Genomic DNA, 23,490 nt, shown 5'->3' on the forward strand with positions numbered 1-23,490 from the left:
TAGGCTTTCAGTAAATAACTACAATTTCTTAGGAGAGTTTATACCAAAGTTTTTCCTTCTATTCTCTTCCGTTTCTACCTCTTCACTTCTTGGATTAGTTATGACCTACTACCTGTTCATTCACTTTCTGGCCCCCAATTATGCTCCCACATACCTTCCTCTCAGTTATTCATCTTTCTGTGGGCTCTCTTCCCTCTTAAACATTTATGCTCATTTTCTCACTTATCTTTGCCCAACACTCACATAAGGTTGCACACAACAAAAAGAGAGCTGCCTTTTCCTACATTTTTCAAAAGATGAACATGTTGCATCATTCATGTTTTTCTGACAGCTTCCAAAGAGTCACAAAACACACTGCAGGAGTCATCATTTAGTATTTCAGCCACTGAGCTTCACAGTCACTACTGTTCTTACAGCTCCTAACAGCTGTACATTAGCACTAGGAGTGTTTATTTGCCCTCTGGCAAATTGTAAAGACTCAGCTGTAGCAGACCATGATTGATTTTGGTGTGATGCAGTGCTCTATGGTTGAAGATGTTGAAGTGTCAACTAAGTTCATCCCAACAGGGTTTCTGCCTTCTGTAGATCTTTATATAGAAAACATTCCATTAGCAGTGCAAATACAGTCTCAGTGGAGCAGGATTACAGCAAAGACCATAACAGTGACTGACACACAACTGCTAAGTAAATTGCACACAATTATTTTGTTAACTGTAGAAAAAGCTATAGGTGAAAATTTTTGTTCATATTTTGCTAGCTCTCAAGGTAAGTTTTACTCAACTCTGCAAACTGCATAGCAATACTATAAATCGTATAATAGTGTTTTCTAGAGAACTTGCCATTTTCAAAACAAATAAACAGAAAGGCAACCAACAAAACAACACAACAAACCCCAAAATTTTTTATAACCAATGCTCACAGCATGCAAAAATAAAATCCTCCAATAATCTATCTGGCATTTTCCTTTCTCCCCCTCCCAGCACCACACAAAGCCAGAAATGGAAGGCAGCTCCTTTAGGCTGATAGCAAATTACATCCAACAACCGATTTCCTGTTGCAAACAGTGTATAAAAATCGTAACATTTAACAGAAAACTTATTCTGACTCATTTGGCCAAAACAAACAATAGTTATGAAAATCAAATTACTCCATTCGAAATGGAATAACTCACTTTCAGGACTTAAAAGCAGAGAATGCAGATAAATGCTGAAACTGAGAATGGGTGGAATAGCTCCATTTCCTTCCAGGAGGTCAAACTCCAGAGTTTGAACACTCTTAGCAACTATGAGCTAAATCTGGCTTTTCTTCTTTTGCATACATAATTGCAAAGATTTCAATCAACATTTCTCACACAAGCAATCAGGCTCTGAAATATGCTGAACTGACCTCAACATGTCAGGCTCTGGGGTTTGCTGATGGGGGACTCCCATCTGTAACAAAAAATCACTGCCCACTTTGTATTACAACAGGTACATATTGATGGAATAATAATTAAAACAACACACACACCAAAAAACAGGTATGATTTTCTGATGATTTGGACACTCTTCTGGGAAGCAGGAGATTGTGATTGTCAGTAGGTGTTTGTTTATGCCAAGCAGAAAAGAATTAACAGGAAATAATGAGACAGAACATCATCTAGCATGGAGGTCACAAAAGTGTCATGAACAGAAGAGATTAACAGCTCGAAATTGTTCGGGCAGAAGAAGAAATGAAGCACACTGCTCTCATGTTTTAAAGGATTGCCTGAACCCATGAGTGATAAGAGAAGTAATCCCCACAGTCCAAAACCAGTGATTGTAGTTATTTTCCTACAGAACAGCTGAATTTGCAAACTGCTGAGAGAAAAAAACAACAGGAAGGCAGGGACTACATCCTCCATGCTGTGATTGAGCACCTCCACTAGAATGCTCCTGCTTTGGCACATCTATTGGCTTCCCAGATACAGCTAAATAATTCAGAGGCACTTATCAAAAAAGTGAGAAAGCACTCAACTTTTCTGCCAATTATTCCAAAATTAGTGCAAGCCATTGTTCTTGAAGTAGAAAACACTACCTGGTTTTAATTTTTAGGTGAAGGCCACAACTTGCAAGTCTTCATTCATCGTTAAGGAAGCCAAGGTTGTTTGAGTAAACATCTCTCTAGAAGAAATCAGACAGAATATGACAATGTATAGGGCACAGAGCAGGAAAATGCTCTCACTTGTATTCTAAATGTATTGAAGACTTTCCTAATAAAAATAACAAACATACAAATGTCCACATGAATCCAATAACTTAAGAACATTTTGGGGAGATAAACTCATCAGGTATGTAGTTAATGTAAACAAATTATCACTATATTTTTGTTTATAGATTTAATTTCTATCTATTCTTCAATTATGAAGTAAGATTTTGCACATTTTATACACAACTACACAGAGGAGTTGCACAGTTTGACCATGTGCATATACAATGTACACACGACTATACATCCATGAAACACTGTGCTCCTAGATGACTTTCTATATTCATGTTTTCAGAGCAGGCTCATTTTTAAAGTGCTGGAAATGAGCACAGAAGTGTAACCAGAAATAGAAGTGTACTCAGAAAATGAATTCCCCTCTTTTTTCCTCCAGTCTAGGATCTGACCTGCAAATCTAGTAAATGGCAAAGGAGTGACTTCTCCTAGAGCTAGAACAAATTCTGCTCCTCCTAGAAGAGCCATGCATTATAGTTTGGTTTGAAAATAAAGCCTGATTTTAACGTCTATGTCATTATGGGAAACAGAGATGTGTAGATAAACAATAAATATAAAGGCACGTGTGTCTAAGATGAGGGCAAAAAAGCTTGTCTTGACAGAGACTTTGTGTGTGATTCCTTTTGACAGAGTTAAAGGTCTAAATGCTAGAGTACTATTAACTGTATCACTAAATCTCAAATACAGATAAGAGTATACTGGTATTAAGTACATGCACAGAGTACATCTATCGGTTTTAGGTTGCTTGGATAAAAATATGTTCTTAGAAAACCCAGACACTTCTGCTGCACCTTGGTATCAAACTGCTCTTCAGTTAACTGAGTCTTCACTTTCTCAGAAGAACAATACAGATAATTGCCTTCTGCTGTTAATTTATAAGGATTTATTCTCAAGTATTTCAGTTTGTAGGTACGTTTTGTGGCTTGCCACTGACCTTCTGCAACCTAAGTGAAATCCCAAAATCAGTAAATCAGCTGGTCTAGTCAAACACTGAGCAGAAATGGATTCCCAGCAAAATAATGACTGCCTGCACTCCTGCCTGCAACTCTTTATACTTCATGGTATTTTTCTCAAAATACATTCTTATTCAATTGCATTCAAAAATATTCTTCTGCTAAGTTCAATAAAGAAATGTCTGCCCAGTGAAAGACTGTGCTCCTGAAGTGCCTGTACTGATGTACATAAAATATTTCTACTGAAACAGAATTAGACTTAACCAGAAACAGGGTTCAGTCCATAAAGCAACTTGAGTACAGACAGCTTACTAGTGGATGTTCTATCAAAACAATGTATTTGGTGAAAGAAAAAAAAAAAAAAAAAAGTATTGTTATGGATTTTCTTTCCTATATTTCCAGATACCACTACCCCCTTCCATGCATTCTGCCTTCCAGAGTATTTTTCATTGAGAAATCAGGGAATTGTTAACCAGGACTGAATACATTTTTTTAATGTAGGGGTGCATGTGTTTGTGTTTTAAGAAAAAGCCTACACACCTGCCCAGAAAGGCATAGAAAACTGACACAAACAGCTTCGGGTCATGCAACAGACAGGTAGCCAAGGCAAGAAGAGAAGCCAGGGTGTCTGACTCTCCTTCGCAAGGATCAGAGTAGCACTTTCCCAAAATTTGATACAGTAGTGTCTCAGGACCTGGCACAATTACTGTAATTCAGACAAGTCACTTTATTCTTATTCTATAGGCAAAGAACTGAAGCACTTAAGAAATACTAAAACTTGGAACCACAGTGGCACACAGGCACCAGAAGCTATCATTAAGAACAGTTTCTAGGTAGTCTTGAAACCATTAATAGGGTAGTTCACAACACCTGATTTTAAGTCAACTAGGTATGGTGCCTCAAGATTACTTTCATCACTAAGTATCTGAAGTAGCTGTGTTAATCCGTTCACACACACTCAGAAGGAAGTGGTTCTTGTCAGTGTTTATAACACTGTTGACATGTGTCCCCTGCTGAGATCGATAAACAAGGTAATCCTCCTTCTTGATCTGTGACACACACACCTATCATAACAGGCTCAGCAGATAACATAGCAGTGACTACTCCTACAGAAAACAAATAGTTATCCTTTTCCAGGTAACTCAGCCAAAATATCAAAGACTCTGATTACATCTTCAGATTAAGACAATTCATACTCTTACTTTTAATCCACATTTTTTTAAAGTCCTAATCACAACATGATTGTGATCAGTAGCTGATCAAGTGACTGAGCAACACAACTCCTGATGATCACCACAAGACAGTTCCTGCTTTTCGTGCAGGAACCATCCTACAGTCTTAAAGAAAAATGCTCATTACACAATGCTCATTACACAACAAACACATTGCAATTCAACACGAATTCATCTGCTACTGTAGATTTCATCCTCTTTGTTCAATGTTCTTCAATTAGAGTTTTCCTTTACAAGTCAAAAAAATAAAATAAATATTGCAGAATAAGTATTACAGGATTTGCTCATCTATTTTTTAAAGTTAAACAGTGTACTAATTTCAGTGACACTTATTCATTGTATAAGTCATTTATCATATTAAGCATAAACTTAACAGAAGCTTTGCCAGACAGTAAAGTAACTTTGCACAGACCTTCATAAAACAATGAATCATTGTACCAGAAAAGCACAACATCCCTCCTTGAGCATTTAATATATTAGATGTTTGAACTGCTGAAAATAGCATTTTGTATCTACTCTGTTTCCCTGAAAATAAGCCCTACTCCAAAAATAAACCCTAGTTACAGTTCATTAAAAAAGTCAATTTAAACAGTGTCCAGGCAGCTATACATGTAAAAGAGTAATAATTTTGGAGCAAAAATTAATATAAGACCCTGTCTTATTTTCAGGGAAACAGCATACTTGCTACTTGTTAGGTACTTATAAATGTCATTATCCTCATCAGACTTACAGTGCAAGATGAAGCCTGCTAGGAATTGTTAAAACTCTCAAACCTCAGTTAATCTAAAAAATTTAGGACAAGTACAATCCTTCTTTTCTCAGGAATCAGCCACAAAAGCCTCTTGAATGAGTGATGCAACTGCTTAACAGTAAGCAACACTTTATTAGATTCATAAAACAGTTGTGCTCATAACAACAGCCTCCCACAAAAGGCACAAGAGCTTTCTTGTTACCTTCTCATTCCTCTGGTGACAAAGCTGGGAAATAGTGAATTGGGACCATTCACATATGACCCAGAAACAACAGAAACATGACTGCTTGGTGGCAGTAAAAGAAACCCATACCCATAAAACTAAGGCTGATGTACATAACACATGAAGGATAGGAAAAGCATACAATTACACAGCAGGAAATTTAGCCTAACTCTGAGGTTCTCTTGACCAGAGGACATCTGAAAAGGCATTCACACACAGAATGCAGTAAAGTAGCAGGCAGTAAACAAGAAGAAAGTCAAAACTGTGGATAAGCTACTCACAGAAAGACATCTCAGTTTCTTTCACTAAAATAATTTTATAGAAGATTATTATATATTTGCTATTAGATAGCAAATGTTTATGTAACCAAAGATAAATCAGGAGTGTTTGATTCAAGCACAAAAGACCTTCCCACTCCAGCCGTCAGTCTGCAGGGGCACTCCTCAGTGAGCCTTTAACTATAGCTATTATTCAGCTCTGAGCAGTTTCACGAGGTCACCAGCAAATAGGGGGTTTTAACATTTCTGCACAAATATTACAACACAAGCACAACATTTGTTTTGAAGATCTCAAACTGAGAAGCTTTTTCTGTGTTAAATTGTTGTCTAGCTTGTATTCCCCAACAGTTGGCACCAAACAATTAAAGTAAAATGTCAACACCTATAATTTCTTGCAATGTGTATCATGGCTTTAATTATGCTGCTGATTCCTCTCACTTTTTTTTTTTTTGAGAAGATGAAGAGGAAAAAATATTCAAAGGAAGAAAACAAACAGCAAGTCATTTGAGACGAGGATTTCACAGTCAGCACAGATTCACAAAACTGTAGCCACAATACTCGCAATTTAGTCCATTAAGCTGTTGCTGAGTTTCTTCTGTCTCTGTTCTACCTTCACAAATAACCAAGTATCTGTATTCTTTTAGGTACTAGGATATCCCGTATCAATATATCTACTAATATATCACAAAGTTAACAGGTCTTCTAAATGACAACTATTAGGAATGCAGAATAATGAAAAAAGTGAACAGAATAAAATGATGTAATGACAATTGTATGTCTCAAACAGCAATTTTTCATCAATATCTACTTTTCATACAGTAATTATAATGTTAATCTGTTCTTCTGTGACAAAAAGGCACCTCTAAGTTATTAATGACAACTAATATGTGCAACATTAATTTCAAATAAATAATTCATGAAATAATTTATATACTAATAATGTAATTAGACCAAGGTTATGATCTCTGGATAGCAGATCAGCACTCAGTTCACGTCGGTATCTACTTTCTCTGATACTATGTTTCTGAGGGGTTAATTAAAGCCTACAGCATGTTTGAGCCTTTATTCATTATATAAATATTCTACTCCCTCTCTAGACTATTCTTCCTCCCTGCGCAAAAGGACTGTATTTAACTTTACAACTGCACGATCCATAAGTACAGTAGAAGGACTGGTGCATGTCAAATAGTTATGCAGAAGAAAGATAATTGCTGTGTCCTATGAACACTAAACGTTTTTCAAGAAGTCTTCGTCTTGTGTATTACATCTGTTCTAGAAGACTTTTTCCCCTGACTCCATCAAGCCTACTGCAAAGTTAGGCAAGGCAGACACAAGCTGTCTAAAAATCAGGTAACTACCAAGAGATACTGCAGGAACAAGCAGCATGTTCACCTACAGTGACAGTGCTTTTGCGATGACCTCTCCCAGAACAGCAACATCACCTGCACCAAGATGCCAGTTTACCGTCTCTGCATTGGCAGGACAGTAAATGCAGTTTACAACACAGCAGAGCAACACTCTTCTTTAAACTCATGGTTCTTCCCAACAGTCACATATGTCTCTGTACAAACATCTATGTAGCTCCCAACTGGCCAAATGACCTCTCTTTGTAAAACAAGTTAGGGGAAAGAAAATATTTTTTTCTCCTCTTTCTTTCCAAAATACAGGGGTAGGAAGAAAAGACTTGAGTAAAAACCAGAACTGAGCCTCTACATTACCTTTACTTAAAAATGCACTTGAGCTATTTCTCTACTCAATATCATTACCTAATACTTGTCCCATGGACAAATGACATATTCGCTTAATTAATTCAGATTAAGTTTAAACATGAGCACAATTGTACTGAAATGTTTTTTCATAATGCTATTCCATTCCTAGACTAGTTTGTATATCATACAGCACTGATATTTATCAGGACTCTTCTACGCAACTCAGACTGCAATGAGTATAAATGAGAGGGGAAAACATGGCCCTGTTTTCCACCCTTATCTGCGTATCATCCATATGCTTACTGGGTAACTCTCGGCTGATTACCCTCCTCCTGGTTCCCATCAACAGGAACCAGATAATGTATCTGCTTTTCACCCCATGGACTGATTGGGGAAAAAGGTATTCTTGATTGGCTGAGAGTATCCCTTTGCACTCTAATAATACAGTCATTTAGATTAATCTGAAAACATGTTTTCTATTACAGAGCTCCAATTTCCTAGGAGAAATGTATTAAGTGTATTAGTAATATGCTGTTCAAGACTGCTTGGCACAGATTCTGTCTTCTTTCTACAACTCTATTACAAGAATTTATCACAGACATTTGGAAGATGTTTCATCTCTACAAACAGTGAAACCTAAATAGTAAAGCCAGAAAGATATTCACATTTGCTGCACTTCACCTAGTATTAAAGGACAATTTCACAGTAATAGCTCAACCAGGCCTTACAGGAAATTGTTTCAGGTGGGACCCCTGCTGTAAGCCCACATATCTGAAAATGCCTACAAAAGAAAACCCCAGCAAGAAGTCCTAACCTTCACTTGCTTTACTACTCTATTTCATTAACCATGGTATTGTTATCCTCCTAAACAAGCATAAAGAAAGATTCTTAAGAGTCTATTAACAGGTACGTATTACTTATACAAAAACCCCTAAGCCTGGTAAGACTAAAGCTTTCCCAGTCCTACATACAGAGAACACAATTGGTTAGTCCGCATAACTGATCCCTTCTTACTATGAAATTATTCAGTGGATTCTTATCTATGAAAGCTGAATTCCAATAATTAAACTATTACAATAATCATAGTCACAATCCGAGTCATCTTTCAGTACTAACTCTTCCTAAATACATTTCAACTTTATTTTTACTACACAGTCCAAGGATGCATTTCCTTTTTATTCCACAGGATAATTAAAATCTTTAAATGGTAATTATACTTTATTGAGTAATGTTGTATTTTACTCTTCAGATATTTTAAACTTCTGAAAGGAGATTAAAAGCAAGTAATTCTCAAACATGATAGAAACATGAGAGTTACGAGATATTTAAGACTGTATTACACAACCAGTCTCTGTATTTGTAACAGTGGGACGGCTGTTTGAAAACCAGTTCAGGACAATCCCTAGCTCATTCAATTTCTGCAGTTTTATTATTTTTTTTAGTAAAATATGTCTTACCTTATCCAAGTACATTAACGGGAAACCTATTCTGGGTGATGTTAATAGAAGGAAAAATAGTTTCTCTCTTGGATTAACTGAATCGAGGGAGAGGAAAACACTCAATTTTACACATTACATCAAGAAACTATCCAGCAATTTCATTCCTAAAACTTCTTAGTTGAAACAATTGTCTTTCCTCAAAATAGCCTTATCTATTTCATGTAAGCACAAATTCCAAGGAGGTATCTAATAAAGTGCTGAGTCATTTTCAATTAATTTTTGATTTATATACTGAGGAAAAAAAACGTAATTCAAAGTCTATTATGAAGCTTTAATAGGGAAAATTGTAAATAATACTCAAAGATCACACAGGACAAAGCAAGGAAATCCTGATTATAAAATTACTGTGAAATAATTATTAGTTTAGGAACATCTACTGTGATATTCCAACTGAAGATTACTTGCTTTTATAAAGTATAGAGTAGTTAAAGATTTAGAATAGTGGATTATGTTTTTTGATTAATTATAGATGAAACACACTTTCAAAAAGGTTGTAGAAGTCACTACTGAGTAGGCTTGCAAATATGGGTACATAGTACTTTCCCATATAAATAAAGCTTTCATTTACGAGAATAACAAGAAAAAAAAAAAAAGCCAGTTAGGCAACATGACTCTCAGCGATCTAGATGAAGTTACAGCATTACTTATTGACAGTGACAAGTGCCACATTAAGGGTAAAATATTACATATTTAAACAAAATGAGTAATTGCTGTACACATCTATTTAACACACATTCAAGAACAAGGTGAACAAGAGGTCTCTTTCTTCCAGCTAAAATGTCTATTAGTCTAATTTACAATTACCCGCATACTAGAAACAAAGCTGTTAGGGCATAAAAATGTCACTGGTGACAGTTTACATTACACCAGTACTCAGATGGCAATAGAACTGTTAGCATAAAATTACAATCAACTCAAAGAAACACAGGCATACCATAGCCATAGCAGTGTTAATTAATCTTCCAGCAATTCAATTTTTTTCCAGATGTTTTAAAAGAGTATGAAAAGTCAAAAAAGTCACACTACACTAAGCCATTTTCATTTTAAAAAGCAGTCTGAGAAAACTTAAACATTCCCTTGGTTTCAGTGCTAGAGTAAACATATGGGGCACATTAGTAGTCTTGTACAGGAAATTACTTACAAAAGTCATTTTATAATTGAAATTTCCTAGGAGATATTTTAATAATTTTAATTTTTAAATTAGTTTTGTTGGGTTAACCTGCAAAATATGTTCAATTCTGCCTTTACCGAACGGCCTAAACCTATCTATATTAAATAACTATTTAGATAAATGTAGCGTATTCAGACTTTCCTGTTCTTGGCCTTTCATGATTCTCTTGTTATGGTTAAAACTAATGATCACTGTTCCTTCTTGAAAGGAGTGATGCTTTCCAACTGCCTGTAGTGAGACAAGGTTTTTCCTATACGACTTCATTAGATTTTCAAGAGAATTAAAAAAAAATAAATCCCAGCCTGCTCCCATTCCTATCAAAACTATCAAGGCATCAGGTATAGGATCTCCTTGCAAAGCTCAAATTACATGAAAGCCAAAGCAGACAGTCGATAAACAATATGTTCCATTACTACTTTGAGAAGATGGCTGTGTACCTGCCCTATCAAGAGATACTTAAAGAGTGAAGATTAGCTTACAAAATATGAATACTTACTAAGTTTGTTAATATATATATATATATATATAAAGAGTTCCTGAAAGTACTGTGAAAGTCAACTGACAGAGTTCATCTTCTAGTGGAAAACTGCCAATAAAACCTCCTTTTCCAAGTTATGCAAGCATCTTTTCTATGTTTTAGCTACTGAAATAGTACAGCTAACAATCACTATATATAATGGCAATCAAGACATTTTGGACCATGGGGGTCACTGTTCAAGAGATGATGCTATGTCAGTGAATACGAGTAATCAAAGAGAAGGTCTACTATGTGAAAAAAATGGGTTATGGTGTGGAGGTGTTATGGTTACTGTGTTTTATTCTCTTCAGATATGTATAATCACAGTTATAAAAGTAAAACTTTAACTATTTTGAGAATAATTAACCAAAAAAAAAAAAAAAATAAGAAAAGAGGGAAGGGACTTGCTATGCAGAGAACAGGAAAAAAAGCAGGAAGAAAGCGACAGGTTTTATGAATTACCAGCAGTGGAAAGAAATGGTCACAGCAATGGTACCCACTTTAAACCACGAAAAAAAAAAATAAATGCATACCCCATACTATTTCTTCTTCCTCAGTTTGCATTCTCTCTATGCCTTCTCTTTAATCGCTTCTTTTCCTCAACTCAGCTGAAGAAACTGTCCTTTCATCACTCTGAAATCAAACAAATGGTTAAAATAGCTGTTCTAATCTTTGCTAACTATGAATGAAGTCTCATCTCTGTGGCGATCTGCCACTCTCATAACCCTTAATAGCTTCATTGATCCTGAAAAACTTATCATTTTGGGAAGTCATTAGCATAAAAAGATATTTATAAAACACCTGCTACCAACCTTGCAATTAACACTTAATTGTTGACTCAGCATTGTAGGAAGCAATACCATCTCAGCAACTATCTTAGCAGTGACCCAACCCAAACCCTTGCAAAGTCTGAGTGTCCATTAACATCAACTTGGCTTTAGAAGTCAAAGACAAGACTGCTGTAAATAAATATGGGTATTGCTTCATAAGAGGAACAATCTTTTAGATACAAGGATTAACACTATGACAAATCTAGACAGGGGAGGTAGATAAAGAGTATAAAAGCATCCAGCATTAAACCACCTCTGACCATTTTAATGTACACAAGTGACATTCAGGATTGTTTTGACACTGCCTCACTTGGATGTAGACACTAACACAGAAAAGAATGTCCTTAAGTATTCTCTATTTTTCTCTTTCTCATACTCGTCAGTAACAGATGCTTTGTGAGACCTACCAAGAAGGAAAAACTACTCTTCAACCTGCCCCTACAGACAGCCTCTAATTTATACTGTGCCAGTAGCTGTAGCCGGAGTGCCTACGGTAGATCTGCGTCCCTGGCATGCAGCAATAGGGACAGTGGCTGAGGCTCTCAGAGTGTCACAAATTCTGGAAAAACAGCATTCACTGCGACATTCTGCAGTTCCAGGTTTATTAGGAGTGCAGTTGCAATACTTCTCTTCCAGTCCCTCTGGAAGCCTGGTCCTTTCGGACGGGACAAGAAAATGAAGTGTAAGTTTTTCCCCTCAGAAAGAGACAGCTATCCTCAAACTTATTAAGCATATTTCCTGTAATCATATTACATTTAGAAATAGCAAATCTATTTCTTTCCTACAAAGAGGCACTCATGCTTAAAACACTTCATTTTTATTTTTTGGTCATCACCAAAATCAGTGCCTCTAAATCTCAACTTGAGAAGGCACAGTACGAATGTATCTGCAGCCAAAAAGCATGTGACTTGCAGAGCACCAGAACATAACTTCAGGAATAAGTGTGACAATAAAGAGAATTAGGAAACTTGGGTGTTTTTTTTTTTTTTTTTTTTTTTTTTTTTTTTTAATAGAGAACTGCAATAAAAGCAAATGGACTGAAAGTCTAATGGTGGGATGAGAATTAAGTATTACAGCCCTGGGCATAAAAGTCAAGACAGTAACAGCCCACCAAGCTTTTTTATCTTGAAACAATCACTGCAAAAGCATATCTAAAGTGGGATATTTATAAGTCAGGCTATTCTCAAGTCCTCTATAACATTACCTTTCTCTTTCAGGCTGCTCTGACCTAACTACTGTTGACAAAGCATGCACAGCTATTTTCCCTTCAGCTACTTTCATCTATTTTCTTTATATTCCTAGTGCGCAGCTCCATTCAATAATTTGCAGTTATCACCTGCTTGATGCTGTCTACAGAACATTGCTCCTCCATGTCTGCCCAGAGTTAAACAGCACATGTTTGTCATGGCATCTGCTTTGCCTCGGCTTGCAGAAGAAGGTCCCAGCTTCCAGTGAAGCAGTGGCTGTGGGCATCAGGTAAGCTTCTGACCATTCAGCACATTCAAGGAATCAAGAGCAGAACCAAGTGCCAAAATATTGGTCTGTTGCCTTCGGTCTAACTCAGAAGTATGGAAGTTGTGGAACTAACTCCTTTTGCCATTTAACTTCATGTGGGAGTTAAGTGCATACCATCCTCACCAATTTTCCAGTGTTTTTAATCCAGTGTTTCGTAACTTAATATTTCCACAGTGAAATGAATTTATACAAATCAGATGTTAATAAACATAGCGTCAGGGGGTGCTTTTTGGTGTTGGTTTGGGTTTTCTTTTTTGCTTTTCAGGCTTGGTGGGTTTGTTTGGGGTTTTTGTGTGTGTGTGTGTGTGTGTGTGTGTGTGTGGTTTTTTTAAGTAAGTTTTTGCTTACTGCTTTTCCAACCTTGGGAACTGAGTTCAGCACTAACTGCTGAGTCAGCTGCCCAGAGGCTTGCATGCCACTGGAATAACACTCATTTTGTTTAAGACAGATTCTTCCTCTCTGACTCACAACAATCACTTAAAGACAGGCAGGTGCTTGATAATTAAAATGGAAGTGCTTGCATTTACTGTGGTTGTGCGATTGTTTAGTCAAGGGGGAAAGATGTGCACTGTTCTTTTATTAAAGATGCAAGTGTTCTCATTTCTGCTTGTTTGGTCAGCTACTCAATAAAAGTCATCCTTGACTTGCTCCACAATTCCCCTCTGAGGAGAGGACAGTTGCATTTGGCACACTTGTGTCAAAAAATTAGTACAGGCTTTGGAACTGAACTCTGAACTATCACTAGGCAAAGGCTAGGAATGAATTCATATTTGCCATCTTTTAACCACCTCCAGATGAACAAGATGAATTAACATGTATTTTGGCAACCTGAAGATCAGGTAACTTTCATAAAATTAAAGAACTAAGTGGCAAAACAACTCTGCCAAATAGGAGGAGTGGGGGAGGATGAGTTATTTATAACACTTCAACAGGCAACTCCTACTACATTTAGGGCTGCAGAAATATTTCCAGTCTAATTTAATTGCTTTCAGTTTATCATCACATTAAGCAGTCTTCACCTTTTGTACTGAAATCTTCCTAGCTTTGTTTCTGACTGAAGACTTGGAAAAATTAGCCTACTTGGAATTCAGAAACAAAGAAATATATTTCATTGTGTGTGTAATTTCAAAAAAAGCATTTCATTTTAAGATGATTTTAAATAACACTTTCAAAATAATACATTATTTCAAAACAAAATGCAATTGTCATCACTTTAGACAGACAGAATTCTATATTTACTAAATAGGTTTATTGAGAAGTGACTATTCACTGGTTTACTCTGTGGTGCTCTGCTGCAATCACACTACTTTGTTTCCCTTACGCTTTTGACTGTGGTGTCAATCAGGTAAATAAAATAATTGCATAGTTTTTCTTTTCTTCAAGAGATTTTGCATGAGATATAAAAACTTTACATATGAAAGTATATATATATATTGCTTTCCCTGTGTAATTAAAGGTTAAATTACTTCTATAGATACCAACAACTACTGCACTGAGGTTACTGGGAAAGGAAACAAATAAAAAGTATTCTTTCTCATCTCTTCAAGGGATACAAAGCTGCACTGAAAGAACTTGTTTAAAAAAAATATTATCATCGAATAAGAAAACATCCAGAAATCAGGACACAACTAGATATAAGCTGATATACAGTCAGACTATTTACAACTATGCCTATCAGGACAGCCCAAGTAGTTCAACTTACTGCTTTTCCATTTGATTTCTTCTAAACACATCAATAAAACCTAGAAGGCATTCTAATACATCAAAGGCTTGTGAACATCACCAGCATGGTAAATACAGTCCAACATTTGTTCTCAAGACATTACCAATCTTGTGGTCCAGAACAACAGTGGAAGTTTGTACACATGTAATGCCTGAGGACACCCAACATAAAATTCCAGCTCTGTTAGCTTTCTCTACTTGCCTCATCCTACAAATTGCACCTGCAGGAAGCTGTGCTGTTGGCTGACAATAAAACTTCTAGCATGCAGCTGCTTAGAGAATTATTAAAATATGTGACTTAGAGAAACTGATAAAAAGCCTAAAGTCAATAGGAATATTCTGAACTATCCTGAACACAAAAGCTGTGCAAGCACTCAACTCTCAGAAAAATATGCCACATGTTACGGAATTAGTAACATTAGTAGAGAATGATAAATAGCGGTTGATACAAGATGCAGCCATAGAAATGAGAAATTTTGTAAAACTTACAGTTCACACATACAGAAGGGCAGGAGCAAGACCAGACCTTTACTGGGCTATTTTAGTCCCCTTGTGCTGCACAATTAAGCTTTAATAGCCATGTGATATTTTTAGTAGTTTTGAATGGACTGCTGTTGCTATTTTTACAAGTACCACCAGCCTGCTAAAAGTGTTAGTATGTAAAATGCATTTTTACTTTACTACTTAGGGTTGCCTCTTTAAATTACTCGAGGAATACAAAGCAATTAACATTAGAGACTAACTTCTACTGGTGTTTTGGGATTTCTTTCATTATATTTGATCACTTATGGATATAAAGCTAAACAAAAGCAACATAATAGCCACCAATGTTAAACTTCTCCTGGGAGGAAAAAGGCAACACAGAAGCTACTATTAAATCTGGGAAAAATTTGTTCTTTGCCTAAAGAACACATCACACCTCCAGATATCTGCAAGGAAGCCACAATTTCAACAAAAATTGATTAGTTCACAAATATTAACACAAAAACATCACCAGCTCAGAAGCAAAGATGATAAAATATCAAAGATGCAACACTTGGGAAGGTTTTTTGTTTGGCTGGGGTTTAGTATTGTTTTTAGAATGTTTACATGACATTATTTCTTTGTACTTCAGTTTGCAGTTTGGCCAGAATAAAAAAACCTGATCCTGTTTATAGTCATACTGCTAACAACAGTGGTATTAGTCACAGTCTTTTGCAAGCCACAGTATACTGATAGACCAAAATATTTCTTATTGCCTGAGAACCTGCCTTCCTTCTACTTACTATGGTTATTACAAATGAAAATTTCTATCTAATGTATATAGAATGATTCATCATGCATGGGATTATGCCCTTAATTTGTTGCTTCATGTAGCCACTCTACTTAAGGATGCTATTCAAAGCCTACAATAATTATTTCCTCCTTTTCATGCATACTGACAGTGTTCGTAACTTTCTGCAACTTATTATGAATTCAAAATTACACCAGAAATCCCTGCTTGCATTTCTGCTGATGGCACTTGAAGACATGGAAGCTTTTTACTGTCAAAATTCATGAAGTTACTGGATTCCACACATTAAATAAAGCTTTGTCTTTTACTTGACATACAGTGAATATTTCCATGAAGTGAGCACTGCTGGAACATAACTTCCTTTTTGATTGACTCAAACTACACTTCAGGTGCTTATCTTTGTGTAGTTTAAATATGTACTTTTCAAAAGAATGATCAATAACATAACCCCAAAAGCAGAAATCTGTTCCTGCTGAGACACTACCCAGAATTTTGAGCTGATCACATCCAGTAGTGACTCTCCTTGAAACAATAATTGTTAGTCAGGGAGTCACAAGTCAGTGATAGTTTCATAACTAGTGTACAGAAATACCTAAGAACACATATACTTTTAGGAAAAATGTTTAAATGCTTTATGCTTGAGTGGCATGAGAAAACTGTTTACTATTCTGAAATACAGCCTGTGCTCTCACACATCAAAAAGATCTTTCACCACTGTCTTCACTTCTGAAGAATATCTAATATTAGGACAAAGCAATACAGAAACAGTGGACTACTGCTGAGTTTCCTAAGGTCATTTTCTACAGGCAAAGGATGTCAGGAATCCTCCAGAGCAAAGATGAGGTTTCAAACTTGAGTGAAACATCTAATAGATTTACTTTGGCAAAAAAAAAGTAATTTAAAAAAACAAAAAAAAATATATATATATACACATATATATATATATCCTATTAGTCAAACTATTAGCAAAGAAAAACAAACCCTCAGGGTTTGTTGTGTTTTGTTTAAAAGCTGTTTTGTTATCAGGTTTTTCTGCTTCACAGACAGCAAATGCCTGCAGTGTTATGTAAGGGAAACTGTTCCCCAAAAAGGCACCAGGTTGTCATCAATGCAATTGGCAGCAAAGTTTGACAGACTGAATTCCTTCCTTGAAGTTATACTAACCATACATACTCTATCACGCAATTGGGTTTTTCAGGACTTCAAGTGTGTTCACAGCATTACATACGCTTTGCTGACTTTCTAACACTTAGCTTATTGGCAAGAATGTTCAATGAAGTCTTGGATTACTAGCAAATGTTCCTGAAAAGAAAATTTATAATTTGCACCTGCACCAGCATCCTCATAGTAGGAGTCAAACTCACCCTCTGAAGGGATGTAAGCATGCCAGCCTGTCGTGGAAACTCTAATCAAAAAAAGTTATTAACTAATGACAGACTCTAGAACTTAGAGAAAGGCAGAAGCAAAGACTGTTTGTTTAACATGTAACAACTGTTAATATGTTTTCACCAACAGTTTACAAATTAAGAGCCAAGCTAGCCAAAGTTACTTAATAAAGTTTAGACCTGGTTTCAGTCATTCATTCAGCTATGACCAAGTTTAAGACTTTGTTAATTATCAGTTACACATTCAATATGTGCCACGGTTGTCATCCTCAACACGATCTTTCTGCTAAGAAAGCAACTGTTGGGTACACTAACTCTGAATACAAATCTCATCTTTTAGGCCTGCAATAATTACAGAAACAGAACTTTTAAACAACTGTTATTATTCTTCTACTGATACATCTCAATATTTTATTAAAATCTCCTGCAATAAAAGAGCAGCAACTATAAGCCGTTTTGCTTATGAAGAGAACACAGGCTGGAAGGGCACTTCTTGTGCGATGGAAGCATTATCCATTATTATAGTTTTATTACAGTTCTTGTTCAAAACTAGCTTGGATATGTCAACATGAGCTCCAGATTCTTTCTTTCCAAAGGTTTTCTATATATAAAACTCAGTCTCTCTTCCTTGGACACTTCCATCTCCTAGAATAACTTTAAAACAAAATTCATTGCAGCTTAACAGAAGCTGGACATGAAAGGTTAAAGAAAAAAAAAAAGCCTTAATTTAATATTCCAGAATCTACTGTAACACTCTCCCTCTGATCCCAAATCAAGCATCACAGCTGTACAAGTTAAGCAACTTATGCTGGACTGCACAAGACCTGGAACAATCAGTGTAGACAGAGCACAGACCGTTCTTCCCACCATGCTCATGGACATGTCTTTTTGAAAAGGAAAGGTATAAATGCATGTTTTTCTGCACAGTTATAAAAGGATCAAGTCGGCTGTACCTATCATAAAAACAATTGTTTTTTCCAGAGTTTACTAGCTCTAGGAATTTTTTTTGCACACTGCAGATGGATGATATTGTAATTAGTTATGACAGGCAGAGCATAAAGGTCAGACAGACCGCTCAGGGGAAGGTAGACTTCTGGAGAAAGAGATAAGAGATTAAAAAACAGGAGGAAGTAACAGCCCACCCAGTGAGATCTTCTAAAGCACCCAACTGATCTTGGAATGTGAACCCATTTTCTTTCCCACTAAAATTGATGGAAATAACCCCTGTTCCTTAACTTCTACAACAATAAAACTGCCTCTTACAAAGATAAGCTCAAAGAACTTTCACTGCCTTAAAAAAAAAGGCCCATTGTAGATTATTTTCCCTCTTTAAAGTTCAATACAGAAAACTGGAAAAGGTAGTCAAAATGGAGAGAACAAGAGAAGACTTCTTTCACTGGAACACATCTGTGTTCCCTGAAGCTCGTAAGATGGTGGCACAACCAAACACTCTGCTCCTGCTTTTCTTTTTGCTATTCCTTGTTACTCTGCTTTTTTCTGTGTTGAAGAATAGATACATTTTTAGGTGGGAAAAAAACCACAAACCACGTAGTTTTATATTCCTGCACAATAAAATACCACAAAAACACCACAAGAAAGGTAGAAAGTAAAAAGAGGAATGTAATTAAAACACAAGATTAAAAAATTAACCGTTTTAAATTAAAATAATTAACATTTAATTTAGCAGTATTTTATAGTAAACTTTTACTACAATGTTTCACACAGGAACCACTTAATTTAATCAATGCATTTTTATGCCCTTAAAATTAATTTTTAAAGCCAGCAGTCACAATACACAGTTATGAAGTATGCATACTTTATAACTATATATATATTTATATATTACTATTATTAAATCCCACCAAACACAAAGGATAAGCAAGATACAAAGGAAACTTGCTCATTCTCATTTTAATTCATCTCTCCACTGGTCAGGCATTTCCCAGCCATTGCAGGGACTGCTGCCTGTAGCGAGACTGGGCTGAGGAGCTCTAATCTGGGTCTAAGTCAATTCCTATAAATAAAAGATTTCTCATGTACAAAATGATTTGCTTGTTAGCATAAGATGCTCTGTTTCTACTTCAGTGACCAAGCATTTTCAAACTGGAACAATACTACCAGGTTGGGGAAGATAGGCTAGAGCATCTTCATATCACTACCCTGGAAGATTACAAAGCAGAGAATCCAATGGTTTCTCATATTTTTAGAAGAACACCATAAGCATACGACTGTTGAACCACAGTCACTACATCAGAAGTAATTTTGTGAATCTAACTCTTCCTTTCTGATTTGTGCTCAGGATTGTTTTTTCTACTTTTCAATATTTTACTTTACTTCCAAGTTGTCTTATTTTCAAAGAAACATTTACAACATCACTGTTACCATACTAAGTTATTTTACTTGCAACATATACACAGAGTACATACGTGACAGACCTAGGCCTGATAGGAATCACTGCATTTAATACAGAACTCCCACTTTTACTTTTGTATGGAAGCTGCCAAAAGATAACAAAAACCATCCTGAAAGATCTTGCATCATTGTTACTGTAGAAATTAGACCTACTCTTAGTAGTACTCTTTGCTATATAGCTATGACATGTTCAAAATAATATATATTTAATTAAATTTCACTGAATTGATACATCTTTTCTCATGAATCCTACATACAGTCTCAGCTGCAAGGTACAAAACTTTTGTAGGTCTGCTGAAAATGAATTAATATCAAACTGAAAATCAATTGAAGTACTAAGGCCCTAAATTCCCTCTTAGGCACAAGGTATGAAGTACCTACCAAGGGGTTGAGGAAGAAAAACAAACAAAACCCCACAAAACAGACTCTTCACAGTTCCCCAGAAGTAAACATACAAAGAAAAAAAATAACTTCAGAGCAAACATCCCCTCATGCCTTTATTATGTACTTTGTAATTACACATCCAACATAACTTTTTCCTGACTTAAAGTCATAGAACGAAAGGAAAATACATATATATATATAAGAAAAAGGTAAAGTAATAGTTTAAGATTTTTAAAAAGGGGAAGAAATTCTCCTATACTATTTTATGCATCAGATCACAGAACACTTTTAGAAGTCAAAGCTTCCATTCAATTTTCTGGAAATTCTTTGTTTTACCCTAGAAAAGTCTCATTAAGTCTCTCCTATTGGAACTGTTGTGCTTTGTACAACAACAACAAAAAAAAGAACCAAACACCAAACACACCACTTTGATAATATAGAATAAATACCAGACAACCTTCTAGGCAAGGGTCTTCAAAGGCAGTCTGAGGTGCTGTTCCTATTTGATTACTTGTCTGTTACCCAGTCTAAAGATTACCAGTCCATTCTGCCGAATTAGTGTCAAAAATTAATTAACTGCGATCTTTCAAAGCAGACACCCAGCTTAAAGCTTTCTGAGGTATGTTATCTTCAGTTCTTCTCAGAACAACTCAGCTACTTGATACAAAATACATAAAGATTCACTGAGTCAGAGAGACTAGAAAATATGTTTCAGAAAGCTTGTTAAAATGCTTGTCTAGTCCCTTTCAATTCAAGTTAGGTCAACAAATGTCTAGTTTATTTCTGCTAATGAGTAACTAAACAATTATGCTCAAGTATATTAAAATGTGAAATAACAATCATAGTGAGGGCAAAATACCCCAGGCAGACAGTAGCACAAGTATACTGCATATACTACTGATAGGAGGAGACTGAAGTTTTGAGCCATTAGGGCAAAGTGACAGAAATCTTAAGGTATCTGAAACACATTTTCTGTACATCTGTTTGCCCCAAACTGTCTTTTGGGTGGTCTAATTTGTATTACCCTTATACACCTAGCTCCTACAGATGCCTCTGCAGACTGATTCTGAGGATCTTACAGAGTCATTCTCTCAGTAGCATGTCACTCCGGAAAAAAGTAGAGGTGAAATGCATCAGCTCTAAAACATACATAAGTAATATTAAATCTTCAAATATCAATTTCCCTTCTGCTCTCAAACTCTTATTCTAAGATGGCTTCACTCTCAGAACTTTAGAGAAACCAAATCACTTCCTCCCTCTCCCCCACTCCAGATCAGGAAAAAACAAGCAGTTTTCCTTCAAAAAGTACTGACTAGATCTCCAAAAATGGAGGTTTCCATTTTCTTCATTACCCTAATTCCACTAGGAATAGCTTAGTATTTCTTTATGGATCCTTATAAGGGGGAGAAAAAAAAAAAAAGTAATAAAAACCCTTGAAATACTGATTCACTTGTAGAAATAGCCTCAAATGGCTCTCATGGGATCACAAGGAGACAGTATAGCTTAAATAAACAAACTCTATCAACACAGCTGAACCATTTGCTGACTGCTCTCTTTATACCACAAATATCTGCACATTTATTCAGTTTCTGTCAAGCTGACCCCAGATCTGACTAGCTATACCACTATTTCCAGCCTTTTCTTCCACCATCCTTGCCTTGCAGTCTTTTATCTTCCATGTGTTTATCTTCCTATATTCTTCTGTTGCTATGACAGTATGAAAATACCACCATTGCCATAAATTACTGAAGATACAAACTCCAATGTTTGTTACTTCTTAATAACTGTGATCTCTCAGTTACTATTCCCAAGGAAGATGCAAACACACTACTGCTTTTTTTTACTGACACACATGCTTTAGTTGCAAATAATCTGAATCTACAGATTAGTGCGTTGTATGACAAAAGTTACATAGGCTCTTCATCAGTACCCAAAGGAACATAAAAAACTCAGTATCAGATTGTGTCCCACAAAAAGATGTATTCCACTTCACGGGCAAGTCATCTGAGAGAATCTAACACTGACCCAGACTAGCTTTCCACTGGACCTCTAAAAAAAATAGTCTCTGTATCTAACATGAACCAATTTAAAAAACAAAAACAAAACCAAAAAAGCTTATTTAAAGATATCTTTGAAGTTGGCAACACAGGTGAGTAAGCAAACCAAGAATTTTAAGAACAAAATTCACCACCATAGCCATGATGAGAAGATTCACAAGGAACAAGTTTTCTCCCTGACAACTGGGAGTGTACTTTATAATTCAGCCTCTCTTGCTCCCAGGCTTGCTTTCTCTCATTTGTTTGCTTACAGATCTGCCAACTCATATTGGCTTATTTATTAATAAGCTGCACCCAGCATCAACACCCAGCATGTCTCTTCTGCTTTGTTTTTGATCATTTTTCCAAGTAAATTAACTAATAAAGATACAAAACATCACCAAGTAAATAAAGACCTGGAAATTGCAGTATTCTAGTCATCTGAAAATTTAACAAGGGACTGAATAGTAGTGGATAAGATTAAATTAATGAGACTATCAGCAGGGTGGATCCTGTATGTCTCTGTATGTCTTTCTAAGGCTGAAGTCTGTGAATGCAAGTAGACACAAAACTGCAATGCCAGAAACACAGCAAATGGTATGATGTGCTTTACAGAAAACAGAGGTATCCTTGCCATTATCTCTAAAATACTGTAGTACCCACTGTTAATTATTTCATATGGGTACAAATCTGTCGGCCACTGGAAGGAAAAAAATACAGAAAATAATTGTTTGACTTCAGTTATAAGAGTTGTTTTCCAATTGGGTAGATAAAAGAAAAGCAGATCAGAATTATACTGACTGGTCAGGCTGCTTTACTGTGTCGATAATATACCATAACTTATGCTATCAAAGAGAACCTGAAATCAGGTGTTCATGAGAAGAATTACCAAAACACTTATAAAATATTACAGAAGACAAAATTGCTCTTGGAAGCAATTAATCTCACTTTTCAGGTTTGCAGTGTTTAAGTAAAGCAAGTTTTTTTTTATCATCTTAAGTTTTTACCAGAAAAAAAAAAAACACCACAAAACAAACAATGTAATACAGGTAAGTAAGATTTTTTCAGAAGCTACATGATTGTTTTATTCCTAACATTTCTTCTTCTTTTCAGCTAGGTAAAACAGTTCAGCACTTCTAAGAGTAAAAAACCCAAGCAAACAAAAAACCCAACCAAACAAACAACAAAGGAACAAAAAAAACCCCACTACAGATATGCAAAGACAAAATGAAATAACAATGAGGTGTCCAAAATGGCTTAACATAAATCTTGTTTTCAAAGGTGTTTTATACTTAAAGCAAACCAAGCACTACTGAAAGCCATTAAGATTATGGTTCCTTATGTTATGTCTATTCTAAGAAC

General features: G+C 35.8%; 1 long non-coding RNA gene across 1 annotated transcript in view; it reads right to left on the reverse strand.

Annotated features, from left to right (window-relative positions):
• Nucleotides 1-14,051, reverse strand: part of LOC110362878 (uncharacterized) — a 330,506-nt gene extending 316,455 nt beyond the window's left edge. Inside the window, exons 1-2 of the long non-coding RNA XR_010475687.1 lie at nucleotides 11,105-14,051; nucleotides 2,056-2,141 (exon numbers count right to left, since the gene is read on the reverse strand). This is a non-coding gene — a long non-coding RNA (uncharacterized LOC110362878). The remainder of the gene's footprint in view (nucleotides 1-2,055; nucleotides 2,142-11,104) is intronic.
• Nucleotides 14,052-23,490: the final 9,439 nt, after the last annotated feature.

Source organism: Columba livia, chromosome 12 (genome assembly GCF_036013475.1).
Source record: "Columba livia isolate bColLiv1 breed racing homer chromosome 12, bColLiv1.pat.W.v2, whole genome shotgun sequence".
NCBI classification, from domain to species: domain Eukaryota; kingdom Metazoa; phylum Chordata; class Aves; order Columbiformes; family Columbidae; genus Columba; species Columba livia.